At 44.3% G+C, this 18,635-nt stretch overlaps 1 protein-coding gene across 4 annotated transcripts in view; it reads right to left on the bottom strand.

Annotated features, from left to right (window-relative positions):
- Positions 1–17,455, bottom strand: part of CLIP1 (CAP-Gly domain containing linker protein 1) — a 116,692-nt gene extending 99,237 nt beyond the window's left edge. For 3 of the 4 annotated variants that reach the window (XM_070769480.1, XM_070769481.1, XM_070769482.1), the window contains exon 1: positions 17,298–17,454. The gene's annotated coding sequence lies outside the window, so the exon portion shown is untranslated. Of the gene's footprint in view, positions 1–17,297 lie in introns of all 4 variants that reach the window. The other variant, XM_070769483.1, reaches the window with a different exon arrangement.
- Between the last annotated feature and the right edge of the window lie 1,180 nt (positions 17,456–18,635).

Raw genomic sequence — 18,635 nt, 5'->3', positions numbered from 1 at the left:
CTTCATTCCCCAGCCATGAAATACCTACCCCACTCTTCTATAACTGAAAATAAACTCCCATCCATTTAAGTCATTAAAATTAGTGGAGTATGTTACAGCAGCTAGCTTTTCTTACCAAGTGACAAAGAGATCAAAACTCTGCTAAGACCTTGGAAAACATCTCAGCTAAGTAAACTCAAAATAAATCTGAGGATAAGCTCCTGAGACAGAAATGCTTCACACTATAAAAAGCATGATTACATGAAAGACAAGTTAAAGTACTGTGTTTTTTTAAAAGCAAAAAGACATTTTACTGGCAAGAGCAGAAATATGTTTAAAGAACACAAGTGTGATTGTATGTAAGATAAGACTGATGGTGAGTTGATGAATGTTCAAGAGTTAGGTGGTGATGGGACTACTTGTCTACATATGTGAATGAAACTGTCCACAATAAAAAGTTTTTATTATAGAAGATATTTTAGTAAAATCCAAACTCCACATTCTTCTTCACCACTTCATAACCTAAAGAAAAAAGCTTAAGCACTTTACAGAAACGAGAAGTTCCTCAAAACAAGCAGTCCCCCACAACAAGTGTAATGTAAATTATAAGTCCAAGTGAAAAGGAATAATCATCTTCATAATTCTTATCTGATTTCCTAAGGTCTTGTTTCCTCTTTTGCTGTTGCTTTGTGGGTTTTGTTTTTGTTTACTGTTATTCTTTTTCCAATGTGAAAAAAAAAAATGTGGCTCTAAAAAAAGAAAAGTATGAGAAGAGGGTTAGATTGGGAAATGAGACAGCTGGATTCTGTCCCAGCTGGATGACCTTCAGCTAGCACTTAACCCCTTCCTGGAACTCGGCATCCTGAGGATAACTCATTAAATAATATCATTTTCTAAGTCTGTCCTTTTGTAGTTCTACTGTTTTGGATTCAAATACAAACTCCCTAAGTGAAAGGGCAAGGATTCAAAAGTGAAAGGAAAGCTTCCGTGACTTCAATTTTGCCAGAGTTCAGAGTGCCCTGCCGTCGGGGAAGAAAGAACCACACCTGATAAGATCAGCCTCCAAAAAGCACTGCCTCTCCTCTCGCTCTCCAGCATCCTCCGAGGCAAATCACATCTCCTGCACTTCCCTTCAGCCCCTTCACAGCCCATCAGCAAAGCAAAAATACTATATTTATGAAATTTGGAAATTCTACTGGGAGGCCAAGGAAGAGTTGAAGAATTTGCAATGAATTTAACCTGCCAGGAGAGGGAGTTTAAAGGGAGGTTTTGAGCCTCCAAAAACAAGGCACCCACAACAGCAGAGTGGGCACCTGGACACTTGGATTTCTGCTCAGTCCTGCTGGTGCCAGGGAAGAGATGGAGCATCAGGCAGGTTAAGTGTCTTAGCTGCAGGCAGCTGCCCGCTGAGACTTCTGAGCGCCCGTCTAATTCTAAAATGTTAAATGTCTATACACTTAGAAGGGAAGGGGAAAAGAAGTTCTGAGAATAAGGCAAAGTCTAGTCGAGAGAAAAGATGTTTCTGAAGCTGGTTTTCAAGTCAAGCTAGAGACAAAAACTCACAGGGCTGCATTCTAATATCCTGTTCCGGAGACTGGGAGCTTCATTCACAGCCTAATCCTGTCCCCTGAAGTCACGGTTATGTAAGTGTCTGCTGCCTGCTGTGTCACTTGCTGTCCCCCACCCCCACCATGGGAGACACTGTGTAACCTGAGCTCCCCTGCTTCACCCACTGAAAACACTTACACAACACTCTGGTCACTTTCCAAATTGACTCGTATTTATACCAAGGAAAGGCAAGTTACTCAATTTTTTTCATCTTTCAGTTTCATTCACACTGATATATCTGTACATACATAAAACACAATTACAGCTGAAGTTCATTTATATATTTTCTTCAATTTCTGAGTAAAACAAGGAAAGTCAAGTGTTTTCAACTTCACAGAAGGATATCAAAACCCAATCAGTAAGCTGATGGGCTTTGCCTGGGCCAAGTGAAACAGTTCTCATCTCCCAGCTGAAATGAGGTAAAAGTCCTCATATGGCAAATGCAGAGTCATGCCTGTTTATGCACCCAAGGCCCATATTCCACTGCTCCACACAGCACACCCCTCATGCCAGGACTTCCGGGGGACACAGGAAATGACTCTAGAAGAATAAAAGCAGACGCATCATCTCCTCTCGAGGTCTCTTCTGACTGTGAGGCCTGCCCTCTCTCCTTCTCTGGACTGCCCGAGCCACCGAGCAGTCTTCTATAACTGAATGATGAATCAGTTTGGTTTGTACACTGTGAGATGACTAAGATTCTCCTGGTCAGGGATGAAACTGGTCTCTGCAGCCTAAAAAAGTCCTTGATACACAGTCAGAGTTTTTAAAAGTCCTGAACTGACTCAATGAAAGAAGAACCCCTGCTGCTGCTGCTGCTAAGTGGCTTCAGTCGTGTCCGACTCTGTGTGACCCCACAGACAGCAGCCGGCCAGGCTCCCCCATCCCTGGGATTCTCCAGGCAAGAACACTGGAGTGGGCTGCCATTTCCTTCTCCAGTGCATGAAAGTGAAAAGTGAAAGTGAAGTCGCTCAGTCGTGTCCGACTCTTAGTGACCCCATGGACTGCAGCCTACCAGGTTCCTCTGTCCATGGGATTTTCCAGGCAAGAGTACTGGAGTGGGGCGCCATTGCCTTCTCTGGAAGAACCCCTAAAATGATGCAATACTGACATTTTCAACCTGAAGCAACCTGTATCTCACCTTCTAAGCATTTGATGAAGACAACATTAGAGGGTTTCCCAACCCTGGGATCTCCTTCAAAAAGTAGGCCAGTGAGGCTTTGGGCAAACGATTCAATTACCACCCCCAGTGAATGCTGTGTAAGAGCTAGAAGTCTTAAAAAAAAAAAAAAAAAAGAGCTAGAAGTCTTGAATTAGATTTCCTTTGTGGACACAGAGATACTCGCTCTTTGCAACGGAAATAAAATGTGAGGCAAATGTGTAACTTTGAACTTTCTAATCATTGTATTTAAAAATTTTAAATACCAGGTGAAATCATAACCTATTTTTGTTAACCAAATATATGCAAAGTATGACTTCAAATGTAATCAACATAAAACTGTTAATCAGTTATTTTACATTCTTTTTATATTAGGCCAAAATCCAATTGTGTTATTTTAAAATTTTATTATTGGAGGACAATTGCTTTACACTGAATCAGCTATATGCACACATATGTCCCCTCTCTGTCGAGCCTCCCTCCCCCTCCCACTCCAGCCCTCTAGGTCATCACAGGGCACCGAGCTGAGCTCCCTGTGCTGGACAGCGGCCTCCCACTAGCTGCCTACTTTACATGTTGTAGTGTATATGTATCAATGCCACTTTTCCAATTTGTCCCACCCTCCCCTTCCCCTCTGTGTCCACAAGTTCATTCTTATGTCTCTGTCTCTATTCCTGCCCTGCAAACAGGTTCATCTGTACCAGTTTTCTAGATTCCATATATACGTGATAATATACAGTATTTTTTTTTTCTTTCTGACTTATTATGAAGACTCTCGGTCCATCCACATCTCTACAAATGACAATTTTTTTTCCTTTTTACAGCTGAGTAATATTCCATGGTCGAATTATGTATTTTTCTACTCAGATCTCAACTTGGACTTGCAACAGCCATACATGGCTTATGGCTACTGTACTGGGCAGTGAGGCTCTAGAACTACGTGTAAGGCAGACTATAAGGACACTCTCCCCTTGACATAGATAATGAACTTGCCAATCAGACATCCGAGTGCCCCTGGGTATGCAGCATTCATCTTTCCTACCACATTACAGGCTTCCCTGGTAGATCATACAGTAAAGAGCCTGCCTGCAATATAGGAGACCTGGCTTCGATCCCTGGGTCCAGAAGATCCCCTGGAGAAGGGACTGGCAACCCACTCCAGTATTCTTGCCTGGAGAATCCCATGAATATAGGAGACTGGCTACAGTCCATGGAGTCGCAAAGAGTCAGACACCACTAAGCAACTAACACAAAACAGCAACAACAATCACATTACAACACACTGTGAAAGGAAAAATGGATAAGCTCTTGAATGTAAAGCTGTGAATAATTTAGTTGTTCTTAAGATAAAGATGAAAAAAAAATAACATTTCCAGTAAGAGCACCTTTAAAATATCTGACAGGGATACATGATGCATGAAGAAGCCCTGCTTACAGCACAAGGCACTGCCCAGTAAAACTGATGGCTCAACACAGTTTGAAAACACACCCACGCAATACTCAAAGCAAAGAACAGAGACTGAGTTACAGATGAAAATTTAATAAGTGTGTCTCAGGATACAAGAAGGGAACCTGAGAGGTAGCGCCTGGCAGATTTAAGGGCGACGGAGCAGGAGGCAGCGTTTCAAGTACAAAGAGGCGAGTGAACGCATCTTTCTACTGAGGCGGCTCCACGCTCAGCTGCTTCTGGCATTCTAACTGCAGGAAGCCGACACAGACTCGGGGAAGTGTGGAGTGAGAACACGCGGAAAGCAGGACCAGAGACTGGAGGGGAAAACTAATAGGTGAGAAAGAAGGACGAAGGGTGAGACCTCACTGTCATTTCCCACTCATCTGTTGTTTCTTCCCCCGTGAACTTTAGTAAAGTTGGCTTTGATTTAGAGATAGTCCAGTGGCTAAAACGTAAGACTCAGAGAGGAAAAAGCACTGTCCCAAGTATCAACACTGGGGAAATGTGTCAGTTTACTGAATGAAGACACAGAACACGTCTTGTGGGATGAAGAGAGGCGCATCTCCTCTGGGACAGAGTATCAGGCAAGTGTTCAATGTGCTGGAACAGTGATGAGTGACATGGAGCCACCTGCGGTCATCCTAAGGTTCAGGCCTCCTGGAAGCTTGCCCCGTGAACACAGAGAAAATGTGTGTGATGTCACCAGACACAGTTTAGGGCACAGGCCACCAAAGAGCCACTGCTTCACATCACTGCAATACCAAGTGAGATAAACTAGAATAAAGAGTGAGCAGGGAACTGGAGGCATCTGGTTTTAGCAGCAGCTAAGTGGTTGGCTTAGAGGGTAAAGCAAGAGGTAAGTCTGCTAAGGCTGGGTGATGACAGAGGCGGAGATCCAGATGGCCCCTCTGTTTCTTATTCCACCACCTCCAGCAGAGCATTCCAACCCTAGGGACTAGTGGGGAAGATCAGCCAGGGGAAAAGTCACACAACCCTCCCCAAAATAAACATACACAAGACATGAAAGATTGCCACTTTCCCTTGTAGAATGAGAGAAAACGAGAGAATCCATCTTCCAGAGAGCCGACTGTCCTGCCGTGCAACATGCCTAAAGGTGGGGGCAGTGGGGGTGGGGAGGCAGCGTCTGGTATTTGCTCAGGAGGCCAGAGCAGCTGGAAACACCTTAGAGAATTCCATGAAGGGACTTCCATGGTGGTCCAGTGGTTAAGACTCTGTGCTCCCGATGCAGGGGGCCCAGGTTTGATTTCTGGTCAAGGAACTAGATCCCACATGCCGCAACTAAGAGTTCGCAGGCCACAGCTGAAGATCCCGCCTGCCAAAACAAAGATCAAAGATCCCAAATGCTGTAACTGAGACCCAGCATGGCCAAATAAATAATAAACAAAATAAGTATTAAAAGAAAGAGAATACCATGAAATACTGAGACACGGGACAGAGTCTGAAACATCTTAAGACATCCATAGCAGCAAGAGACCTAAGACTTAAACTAAGAAGCCCTATACAAGGTAAAAATTGAAATTGAGAAAACTACTATTCAGTATTTAATTTTTCATATAAATTAGAAAAAGCAGCATCTCAGTCTAGCCTGAAGATTACGAGCATTCTCCAAAGATCACCTGGCTAAAGACACAGAACCTTCTAAGGACTGAAAGTTGCCTGATGCCTTTCTCACAGTTCATCCAAGTTACTTTAGTACTGCTTTTGATAAGTTTATGGTTAATCCACAAGCTGAAGGTAGAGCTGGTAGTAATTTATATTCATGGAGTGCTAAATTTATACTTTTCAGAAATCATTATAAAGCATGACACAAAACAATAATGCAAGTTAAAGGCAGAGAAAAGGAGACATGGGAGACAGGAGTGAAGTTAAAATGTAAAAAATACCAACTTAACTGTAATGCCGCTTTTCAGTACTTCCACTCAGTCCCACATCTCCCAACTTAACCACCTTGTTTTTATAGGGTTGACTTATACCAACTCCCAGGAGACATGTAACTGAGTAAATGCACTAGCAGCTATTCCTCAAAAACATGGTCCTCACAGGACTTCCCTGGCAACCCACATTCCCACTGCAGGGGGCATGGGTTAGATCCCTGGTCAGAGGACTAAGATCCCACATGGGGCGGGGAGGGGGTTTGTCAAAAAAAAAAACAAACCATGATCCTCACTGTCTTCACTTACTGACTTCAAATCAATGTGCCTTTCACACGGTAGATTATTTAACAAATATTTATCCGGTATTAAAGACATGTCTTTTTTTTTAATTCCATTGTCAAAAGAATTATTCATAAACACCAGTATTTCCTCAAAGATTTCCAACCCCTGAGTAACCCTTGCTACCCAGAGTGACGACAGCTACAGGACCACCCAGATGTCAAAGAACTCTTGATGGGTTACTCTGGGGTGGAAATCCTTGAGGAAATACTGGTGTTTATGAAGAGTCCAGGAGGCATAATTCTGGGTCTTCTTTAGCCTTTTACCACCTTATTGTACTGGACGACCACAAAGATTCATTTTCACTGAAACTTATCTAGGTAAGTATTTATATACATATTTCACACACAATATATAACTTTTTAAACAGGCCAGACTCCAACAGCCTTAACATTAACACAAAGATTAAAAACACAAACTACACATCTCTAGCCAAGGATAAAGTACAGAAGATGAAAATAGTGTAGTAACTGTTTGCCTAAAAGGATCAATGTGAAAAACCCATTTAGACATTCAAGGGCAGACACAAGCAGGGAAGGATCAGAAAATTAATTGGCCTCTTAATTCAAATGGTGCTACAAGGAAGTTGTAATTTCAATTTCTAACTGGCAGAGCCCTTATCGAGCAATTTATAAAGTCAGTCTACCAATCTTAAGTGTTGGTTTGAGAATATCACACAGTAGGATGCTGAAGATAAACAGAAAGTTTTACATATTTCCATCAAAGTCAGAAGTAGAATGTTAAATGATTCAACACTCAGTTAAGGATGCTTGCCAAAAAAAGTCAGAAAAGGATGTCAATAGAGAGACATAACCCCTTGAAAAATTATTCTGTGCTCGAAAATTACATGTTTTTAAATTTTGAAGCATATATGACATAGTACCAAATACAAGTTGTACCCAGAGTTTCAAAGTCTACAGCTGTTTTTGAAAGGAGGGGGAGGGTGCCAAAACCCAAGCAAAGCAAACAGAGCTGGAACATTCGATGACTTCTCTAAGACGGAACGCTGAGCCATGACGCGTCGGCCTGCAATTAGGAGTGTCCCTGCACGGCTCAGTTTGAACAAAGATTCATTTTCTGTTCCTGTTACTTAGATAAGCAGAAAATAAGCAGTCTCCCGAAGTTCCTCCATCTGCAAAGGACTTTTTTTTTTTCAAAGAGCTGAATAATTAGAGCTATTCTGCTCATTTATACAAGCTTTCACAAAATTCCTACAATTCTGTAACTCTAATACCGCCAGCTTAGAGACAGATCTTAAATAAGGAACTGAAATGACTAGGCCTGGTTAGTATCTCCCAGAAGAACTTACTTAATAGGTCGGCAGCAGTCAATTATACTAACGTGTAAAAAGGAGCAAATGTGCTTAATATAGCATCATAAAATTTTAGAATTAGAAGAGACCTGCAATCTAGTTCAACTTCCTCATTTTACCACGGAGGAAACTAATTCTAAAAAATGAAACCACTTGTCAAGGTCACAGTTACTTAACGGTCCAGGACTTAATCCCCAGTCTCCAGTTTAGAGACTCCTGACCTTCATCTATGCAGATGAATAAAAGTTTTCTGGTCTGTTATAAACAGCAATGAGATGAGTAAGTCAATCTCAAGGCAGGTTAAAACACATTTCCTTTTCCAGCCTTCACAAAGGAATCAAAATTGGCACACTTTTCACTTGCCCTTCAACAGTCACACATGGCCCATTCCAAACGCAAACGCTCACCAACTGCTTGTTCTGAACAGGAAAAGGGCACACAGACAACAGAAGAATCAATGACTTCCTCACTGGTTTTTTTTCCCCCCCTCTTTATAAAAACCTTCTTGCTTTTACTTTCCAAATGAGCAACTTTAACAGTTGCAGGCTGGGAATTCCCAGGCGGTTCAGTGGTTACGAGTCAACGCTTTCCACTCATGGGGGCCCGGCTTCAATCCCTGGCCAGGGAACTAAGATCCAGCAAGCCAAAGGAAAAAAAAAAAATAGTTGTAGGTCTTTAGAGGGAATGGAGAAAATAACCAAATTTCAGTTTGCACAATCCTGAAGGATACTCGGCTATTTCAAATTTATTCAGATGTCCCTAAGACGGTTTTCCCGTACAACCACCGCTGATATTGTCAATAAAAACTAGGAATTGGTTTCATTTGGATCTTAATAACCTAACTTCATTGTTGGTTATTTTTTACCTTTGTAGGTAATCTTTCACACAGACACAGGCAAGTTCTATCAGATCTTACAAAGAAACTCCTTTGGAGTTAAACAGTGGGAAATCAAACTGACAAACATACAAAAGGGCCTGAGGTTTGGCAAGGCACAAGTTCTGACATGAGAAGCACGAGTTCCTACCCCATGCGAAATACTTAGCTCCTCATAAATTAAAGTTCATCAGTGCAAGCTGTTGTCTAAAAGTGTGCCCTTAGACAGTGGCAAGGCACTCCGACTCAAAGTAATTTTCTATACATGGCAGGAAATAAGGTTTTCATTTCCCAGACCAGTAGAAGTGGGTTTTCCCTCCATTCAAGTTACATGAGAGAAGAAAACTGAGGTGCTGAACCCCGACTTCCTTTAGGAATGGGCATGCGGGAAGACACAAGGGATCAAAGGGGAGAGAAGAGTTCGGATACTGTTTTACAGATATTAATTCATTTAATCGTCATGACGACTATTTGAAATTCCTTTGATCCCCAGTTCAGAGATGAGAAAACTAAGTTCTAGAGGTTATCAGTTTGAACCAGATCTTCCAGAAAGTATTAACATAAAGTGAATAAAGTAGCAAAGTAATAACAGAGCTGGGATTGGCTGTTGGAGAAGACTCCTGAGAGTCCCTAGGACTGAAAGGAGATCAAACCAGTCAATCCTAAGGGAAATCAACCCTGAATATTCATTGGGAGGACTGACGCAAAAGCCAAAACTCCAATACTTTGGCCACCTGATGGGAAGAATTGACATTGGAAAAGACCCTGATGCTGGGAAAGACTGAAGGCAGGAGAAGGGGATGACAGAGGATGAGATGGTTGGATGGCATCACAACTCAATGGACATGAGTTTGAGCAAGCTCCAGGAGTTGGTAAAGGACAGGGAAGCCTGGAGTGCTGCAGTTCATGGAGTCACAGAGTCAGACATGACTGAGTGACTGAACAACAACGAATAACCAGAAGTTTGCCTATTTACCACCTATAACCAGATAAGTTTTGAGCAATCATCATAAGAAAGACTTGCAAAAAAAAACACAAAACTGAAATGATTACAAAAATGCTGCTATGTTGTGCTCAGTCGTGTTTGCCTCATTTCGACCCCATGGACCTACAGACCAATAAAAGAGACTCCTGCTCAGAGCAGGGAAGCCTCTCCTTGATGCAGACCCAAATGTCTTAGTTTTATTTCCTATTACCTGCCCTCAAAGTACAGAGCAGTAGATCTGCTACGATCTCAGCAGGCTACCCTTTATGCCTTTGCTCAATCCAGTCCAGCCTAGAAAGTTTTCTCTAACCCATCCCTGCCTAGAGACCCTCCATCTCCATCAACACCAAACGCAAGAGCTACTTCCCACTTTGTTGTTACTGTTCAGTCATTCAGTCGTGTCTGACTCTTTGCAACCCCATGGACTGCAGCACGCCAGGCTTCCCTGTCCTCACTATCTCCCAGAGTTTGCTCAAACTCATGTCCATTGAGTCAGAGAAGCCATCTCAACCTGTTGCCCCCTTCTCCTCCTACCCTCAATATTTCCCAGCATCAGGGTCTCTTCCAATGAGTAAGTTCTTCACAGCAGGTGGTCAAAGTATTGGAGCTTCAGCATCAGTCCTTCCAATGAATATTCAGGGTTGATTTCCTTAAGGACTGACTGATTGGAAGCTTCCTTAATCCTCTCTCACACACACACAGAAAAATCCTATGGACAGAGGAGCCTGGCAGGCTACAGTTCATGGAGTCACAAAAGAGTTGGACATGATTTAGGGACCAAACAACAACAAGCCGTGTGAAACGGACTGTCTTCCAGGGCCCCAGCACGCCTCCACTTTAGCCTCTAACTGGCTCACTGTTAGCTGCCTCACCTGGTGAGACAGCTGCTTAGACCCAGCACAGAGTCCTCACAGCTCTCATGAGATTTTTGATAAATCAGTATTTCTGGGGTTTTCTCCTACCCCATAGGACACTTTTGATTGGTCACATTCATCTGAAAAGCTTTACTGTAATAAATCTGCTGCTGTTGCTGCTAAGTCACTTCAGTTGTGTCCGACTCTGTGCAACCCCAGAAACGGCAGCCTACCAGGCTCCCCTGTCCCTGGGATTCTCCAGGCAAGAACACTGGAGTGGGTTGCCATTTCCTTCTCCAGCCATTTGCAAAATATGCCAGGTGACTCACAGTCAATCAGTGGTACAGGACTGGTCTTTCCTCTGTCTTCCTGGGCCTCTTTGGTATTTGAAAGGGCCAGTGACTCCCTTAGCACTATCATCATGACCAAATCCCCACATTAAGACAGCAACCCCATCAGGTGAACAGGCAGGTGTTACCCCCACTTTACAGAATGAGAGACTAGAAGTCAAGCAACCGTCCAACTTCACAAGATTCACGGAGCTGGGGCTGAAACAAATTCAGGACCGCAAACTTTTTTTTTTCCCCTTAAATCTTTATTCCCAAGGTTCAAACTTCACTGGAGAAAGCAAGTGCTTCACACCAATATAAAAGCATGCATATAGCTAAGTAATTTAGCACTATGAGGCTTGTGGGATTTTAGTTCCCCAAACAGGGCCAGAACCCTCATCCCTTGCATTGGAAGGTGGATTCTTAACCACTGGACCACCAGGGACGTTCCTCAAACTTAAAAGTAGTCCTGATTCCCCTCATGTTGGTGCGCTGAGAATATTTCCTGTGACAATATTAGACTTTTAATTACGTCAAAACAGAAATACAGGGCTTCCCTGGTGGTTCAGTGGTAAAGAATCTGCCTGTCAATGCATGAGACACGAGTTCAATCCCTGATCCAGGAAGATCCCACGTGCAGAGGAGCAATTAAGCCCCTGTGTCACAACTAACAAGCCTGTGCTCTAGAGCCCGGGGAGCTGCAACCACTGAGCCCACGGACCCTAGAGCCTGTGCTCCGCAACAAGAGAAGCCGCCAAAATGAGACGCCTGTGCACTGCAACTACAGAATAGCCCGCACAGCAACAAAAACCCAGCACAGCCAAAACTAAATACATAAAATATTAAAATCTATATAAAAATACAGATCCAGCCATAAAGACTTTTTTTTTTTTTTATACTAAGCAGGCCCGACCCTGCTTAGCTTCCGAGATCAGACGAGATCGGGCGCCTTCAGGCTGATATGGCCGGGGCCCATAAAGACATTTTTTAAGTATAAAGAAAAAGATTAGAAGGATATACTCTAAAACACTGAAATAATTTTCTCTGGGCAGTAGAATTATGGATAATTTGCTTTTTTCTCTGTCTTTTAATATGTGTGTTTATATCTTATACACTGAAATCACATATTATAGGATGGCTAGTATATGTTATTAAAATGCAAAGGTCCTTGTAAAACTGGTATGCAAGGCGAAAATAAACCCGAGAACCTCAAAAAAGTAATCACTTCACTAGAAAACGTTTTTTAAAAATCTAAATTTGACTGATTCTAGAATCTCAATGTCGAAACTCAAGCAAGCCACATATGCCTTACAACAGAAATTAGCAATACACTTTTTTCCAGTCACCCATGTGTGTGAAAAAACACTTAGTGATAAAAAGTTTTCTTTCACTTAAGCTGTAAAAAATATAAAATAAAATTACCCTGCCTATAAAGTTTATTTTTCTATAGTCTGGAAAAGTAGAGTCTATGTATCTTCCTTCCTGCCTTAAGTTACTAGAATGTAATATCTCCAGTAAGAAATCATTCTATGGGGGAAACCAGATAAACAAAGAAGGCAGGAGATCAAAAGATTTGATTGAAATATTTTAAAGAAAATTTCCCTAATATCTCATCTTTCCTGAAAAGACAGGGAAAAAAAGTATGCCAAATATTTTAGTGTTCTACTTGACTAGGGATCTGTAGAACCAGGGAGGGGGGAGAAATCTATTAAAGTTGCCTTCCGTTTTACATCAAACCCAAATTTTGGATGATCTGCACGTCCTGAACATCTGGATCTTCAGGCCTTTAACTTCAGAAAAGATACAGTAAAACAAGCACTTGGCAATTTTAAGTGTAAAAAATGGGCAGAGTTAAAACTGGGATCTAATCCAAGCTATACTTAGACATAAGTAAGCAAAAGAGAATACAAATACCAAAACACTTAATTCAAGTCAGAAGTATATTAGACCTTATGCTTATATAAAACATTAGGGCAGCGAAATGCCTGTCTGTAGTCTCATTAGGATTCCTAAGAAGAGGCAGATGAGAGTATACTTCCCCAGGGAAAGAGATATAGGAAAGGGTTCCCAATAGGGATTCTGTAATAGGACTACTACTTTTCTAAGATTTTGCAAAGACTACTTTTAAGATTGTGTTGCTGAACCCCCATAAGACAGACAATCAAAAAAACAGACCCACCCATTGAGTTAGTGCTCGTGGAATCTGTCTTTCTGTAAGTGCCAGATGGAGATCTGAAAAAAAAAAAGCTCTTTACTAAATGTGGCCAAGATTCCTTGGTACTTGGTGCCAGGGCCAGGATATTAACCCAGATGTCCTAGCCAAATTCAAGGTTGGTTAATTACAGTCTGCCAACCCACCGGGAAAAAAAAAAAAGGCTCTTCTGTTCCCGATTTGAAATCTGAAGAGGTCACTCTTGAAATTCTTACACAGTACCATCAGTCAATATGTTTTCCCTTAAAAGTGCATTGTAACTCAAGTGCTGATTTAAAGCATATGGATTCCTTGAGTTCCATTTACATGGGAAACATACATTATGTATATTAAAATACATATATAAGATGCTATATTAGTTTAGAACCTCCCTAAACAGTCATCTAAAAAATTCATATTGAGACTAATACCATCACTGCCTTCCAATTAAGATTGAAGACACTTAAAGGCTTATATCAAACACAGATTTTGAATCATGAATCTTTTAAGACTAAAAAGGAAGGCTTTGCTGCCAGGAGCATAATTCCAGGAAAACGCAATATATGCAAATGTCAGTTACAGGGTCTCCCAGGACTGAGCAAAAATCCTGCATACAAACAGGAAAGTATATTCTCAACAGCAAGTCTGAACATCAAGTACTGGTCTGGCCTTTCTGCCAGCCACTTACTTAAGGTTTCATTGCCAATATAGTCTGCGCATTGCTTAAAATAATATAAACTAAGGTTCAATTTCTAGCTCTCTATTCACTGGCTGTGTGGCCTTTAAGGCAAGTTAGTGAAATTCTTTAAGCTTTACTTCCCCCACATCTTCAACTTTTTCTTCAACAAAATCGCTAGTATCATGGCACAAAATTCTTTATCTTTCACTATTTTAAAATATTTTAGGGACTTCCTGAGTGGTCCAGTGGCTAAGACTCCAAAGCTTCCAATGGAGAGCAGGGGCCTGGTTCAATCCCTGGTCAACGAACTAGATCCCACATTCCATAACAAAGACCTAGCACAGACAAATATGTACATAAACAAAGATAAATATTAAAAATAAATTAATATTTTAATACATATGTATTTAATACATATTTAAGGACTACAACCTTAAATTATCTAGCCCGTCCCAAGCTCCTGCCTCGGGACCCTTGCAACTGATTCCCTGGTATGATCTTCCCTCGGGGATCAACATTCCCTCACTTCACCTAGATCTCTATTTAAAAGCCATTTTCTCAGCAAGGTCTCCTCTCATCACCCTATCTAGAATTTCCGTTACCCTACCTCTTGTCTCCAAAACTTGTAGTATTTAGTCTTAATATGTATCACTTTCCAACATACAATAAATTGTATTAACATGGTTACTGTCTGCCTCCCCTACCTGAAGGGAGTTCCAACAACAGGGCTTTCCCTTTTATTTACTGCTGTATCACCAGCACCCAGAACAGCAACCAGCACACAATAGGTGCTCAATAAACACCTGCTGAGTGAATTCCAAATGAGACCTCAGTACAGCCCACATACAGGTGCACCACAGCCCCACGAACTCCCTCTGGGGAGACTACCACACACTACAAAAAAATGCTGAAAAAGAGAACTTACTGGTTTGCAGTGATTACAACAGTGTCCATTCTTTATATTAGAGAAAACAATCGACTTCCCACGTCATTTGTACAAGGAAGAGGAGAGAGAAGCTGATAATTCAGATAAAGTGGAAAAATAAACGAGGTGAAAGGCTCGTTTTAGTTAACATTGCATAAAGTTTTCTTTTAATGTTAACAAGTAGTAAGCCATCTTCCTATGACTTTACTACACTACCTTCAGTTTTGTTTTGTTTTGCCTTTTTCTATAAAACCAGTCCTGGGACTTCCCTGGTGGTCCAGTGGCTAAAATTCTGTGCTCCCAATGGAGGGGACCCAGGTTCGACCCCTGGTCAGGGAACCAGATCACACATGCTGCAACTAAGACCTGGTACAGCCAAATAAATAAATATTAAAAAAATAAAAAACAATCCTCAAATTTATGCACCTCATATTTTCAATTAACTGAATAATAAATATTGACTGAACACACAGCACTCTGCAGAATTCTGTAGAGGGTACTATAAAGTGAAAGTCAAGGTCCTTGAAATATACATATAGATATGTATCATATACATATGTATACATACACACATACACACAAATAGCTTGAGATAGATACACACAAACTCTGGGAAGAACAGAAATACATCTGTAATAAATAATGAAGAACAGGCCGCCAATATATGACCAATTCAAAAGTGCCTACCTTTTGTGGAGCACAGGAGGACCAAGCCCCCTCTTACACACCATGATTTGGGTTTGGAATGCCAACAGAGACAGAACTTAAAAGCAAGAGTCAAACATTACTTGCTTAAGTTCATATGCATTCACCGATCACAAGGGATGGGGCAGACTCAATGTTTGACAATAGGTTAAAAAAATTTTTTAAGGTCAATGAGAAAAGCACCAAATTCCAAACTTATAAAGAACAGAAACCAGATCTGCCTATGTCTCTCTCACTGAAGCACAAGTAAGTGCTTAAGCAATTGTTAGGGGAAAAAAAAGAGGGATGGGCGATCTTTATCTTTAGACAGAATACCTTCACAGGGTCCACCCAGTTTGTTGTTCACCCTTTTGAACTAGGCCTAGTGAGAAGCCTAAGCTGTACCTTACCACTTTCTCTGAACCTCAGAAACTCAGGACCAGCCCTTGGCCAAGTAATCACCCACTGTCTTTGCTTTAAGGAGGGCAGACTTGCTCCTTGCAGGAGAGTCACTATACCAATTACCAAGCACCAGGAGTCAGAATACCAGAGCTTAAATCCTGACACTACCACTTATCAGCTATGTGACCCTGAGCAAGGTTCCTGACCTTTCTATGCCTCTTCTGTAAAATGGGATAATAGCACTGAATAGCACCATCACTGGGCTAGGTTAATTGAGACAAAACACATAAAAGACCTGCCCAGAGCTTGACCACAGGAAGCCCTCAATAAATGTTAATATTTCCAGAGAAAAATGCCCCAAAACTGAGGAGCAACATATACCTGAGGATTCTTGCAAAAGGTTATTATTACACCCCAAATCCTAACAGACCTGGTCTCTGGACTTGTACATATTATAGGTAACAGTAGTAATCAATGGGAAAAGAAAAAAACACCAGCCAGGACCACAACCATAAAAGCAGCAGCAGTAACACTAGTCCTGAGCTCTTACCGGCCAGGAACTGTCCTAACCTGAAACAGGAAGAAGGCAAGACTGCTGAATCCAACAACAACCAAAAAAGGCAGCATATATTTTCCTCCACCCTCCTTTTTAAACACGTTAATTGGCGCCCAGGTTTTGCTAAAAACAGGTAACTAAAGATTACAGACTTAACGTGTAATTTCTTCATACCAAAGAGGTGGGGCTGAGAAGGGAGGAAGGGGGTGGTGCTCGGTCCCTGCCAGATGGAAAAGCCACATGAAGTGGAGCAACAGCGGAGTTGAGGGTTTCTCCGCGGATCAAAAACCACAATTTCTGAAGCACAGGACCTCCAAAGGAGGGGAATCAGGAGGCTCTGCTTTGAAAATAACCTCTGAACAAGTGTCATCTGTCTCCGGAGCCAATCCCCTGACGAAGCAGAAGGTTCGGGTTACGGGGCAGCGGTGTTATTTCGGAAATCCCTGTCAATCTTGTCATCCACCTTCTCCAAGAATCACAGTCCCATTCGTGGGGGGTGGGGTGGGGGACAAAAGCCACGGCCGGCCGGGCCCCGGGCCAGCGAGGCCAGCCCGCCGGCCGGCGCCCGCCTCGGAGGCCACGGCCAGGGTGCCCTCCATGCCGGCTCGCGGGCACCGCTGCCGCGGGCCCGAGAAAGGCTAAGGTGACCGCCGGGGCAACAGGTCCAGCTGGGCCTCGGCACCCCGGGGGTCCGGCCCGCCGCCCCAGGACTGAGGGGAGCGAAGAGGGGCGCCAGGGAGGGAGCGGCGCCTGGGGCGGCGCAGGGGCAAGGAGTCCAAGCTCCATCTTGAGGCGGGCGGAGGAAGGGAAGGCCGGGCTCGGCGCTCACAGGGCCGGCCACTTTCCGGCTCCGGGGAGAGCACCCCCAGGGACCCCTGGCCTCCAGGGCCATCTCTCCGGGGCCGCCCGCGGCCCCACGGGGATGGCCCGGTGCGCGGGACTCGTTCCTCCCTCTTGGATGCCGGGCCCGGTCCCGCCGGCCCCGATCCGGGCGGGCAGGAGCCGGTCGGGCAGGGAGAGAAGGGAAAGGTGAGGAGGGGATGGGGAAGGGGAGAGGGCCCGCGCCGCGCCCCACTCACCGCCGCCTAGGTCGCCGCCAGTGGCCACCACCTGCCCCACTGCAGCAGCAGCAGCCGCGCGGCCGCCGCCTCCCGCCTCCCGGCTGGTCGGCTCCGGGCGGGGGAGAGCGTGACGCGCCGCCGCGGGGCCAGGAGGGCGCGCGCCGCCTGCAGAAGACGCCGCGGCGGCTCCTCCCAGCGCGCTCCGCCGCCGCGCCCACCGCGGCCAGCCCCGCGCTCCGAACCTCGCGGCCGGCACCCGGCAACCTGCGTCGGGCCCAAACTACCCCCCCCCACACACACACCGCCTCCTCTTTGTCTGCACCCGCCGCGGCTGGAGGCGAACCCCCAAACTCCCGGCGCGCCCGGCGTCCCGCCCTCAGATCCCAAAGAGGACCGGGTCAGGGAGGAAGGTACCGGGGAAACCCATGAGGCCTGTGCCAAGGGGCTTCTCATCATCTCGCTTCACTCCCCATTTTCTGAAAGTGTGCCCAGAATTTGCAAGCCACACCCGATAGATCCATTCAGCCTGATCACCCAGCCGGTTGGTTTAGAGCTGATTTTTTTTCCCCCTCCTAGACCCCCAGGGTGAGAAACCCTTTGAAACAAGCTAGGAGGATCGGCCAACAGCTGGCTAAGTTTCAGGAGCACCCTCTTCTGCCCTCCTTGCCCTCCAGGGAAGACTCGGGATGAGGAATCCCTGGGGAAAACGCTGAAAGGCGCTGCCTACAGCAGGTGAAGCTTGGGAAGGACCGTCTCTACTCTCCCTTTCCCTCCAGGGAAAGACGGAAGCACGACACTTGCTCTATTACTTTGAGAAAAGCCTTTTATTCGCCCTAGCCATTTGCACTGAAGCCCTGGTTAAGGTCCTGGACCTCCCCCCCTCCCCCCCCCGCCCCCCACCGCCCCTCGAGGATCTCCTTTAAAAGCTTTTGAAAGGAACTGGAGGAAAGCATCAGCAGCCTGCTCCGGGCTGGTGCAGCGGAGGGCGGCCAGCATTTCGCTCCCATGGACCATGGCAACCCCAGAAGCTTGGCAGCTCCTGGGAGAGGAATTTGCAGCTGTCAGTGGAAACCCAGGATTTTGCAGCGACTCAGTGGTGGACAGGGGGCCGGGGGCTTCCTCCTCCTCTCTGCTAGAAGGGAATAATCAGGAGGGTGACCCCTTTGCTGACCCTTATTCAAAGCACCGGTGCTGCCTGGACCAACAGGCCTGCACAGAGCAGGGGCAGGAAACTACATTGAAAATGCATGGAGTTCTGAACAAACAAGAAAATTCATCTGCTGGCCCCTCGCCTCCAGTCACCTTTAAAGACACAAAAATTCTGTCTCTTAATTCAACATGGCATTAGTTTGCAAG

Source organism: Bos indicus, chromosome 17 (genome assembly GCF_029378745.1).
Source record: "Bos indicus isolate NIAB-ARS_2022 breed Sahiwal x Tharparkar chromosome 17, NIAB-ARS_B.indTharparkar_mat_pri_1.0, whole genome shotgun sequence".
In the NCBI taxonomy this organism is placed as follows: Eukaryota; Metazoa; Chordata; class Mammalia; order Artiodactyla; family Bovidae; genus Bos; species Bos indicus.
Note: the sequence above shows the minus strand (reverse complement) of the source record. Positions and strands in the feature narration are given on the sequence as shown.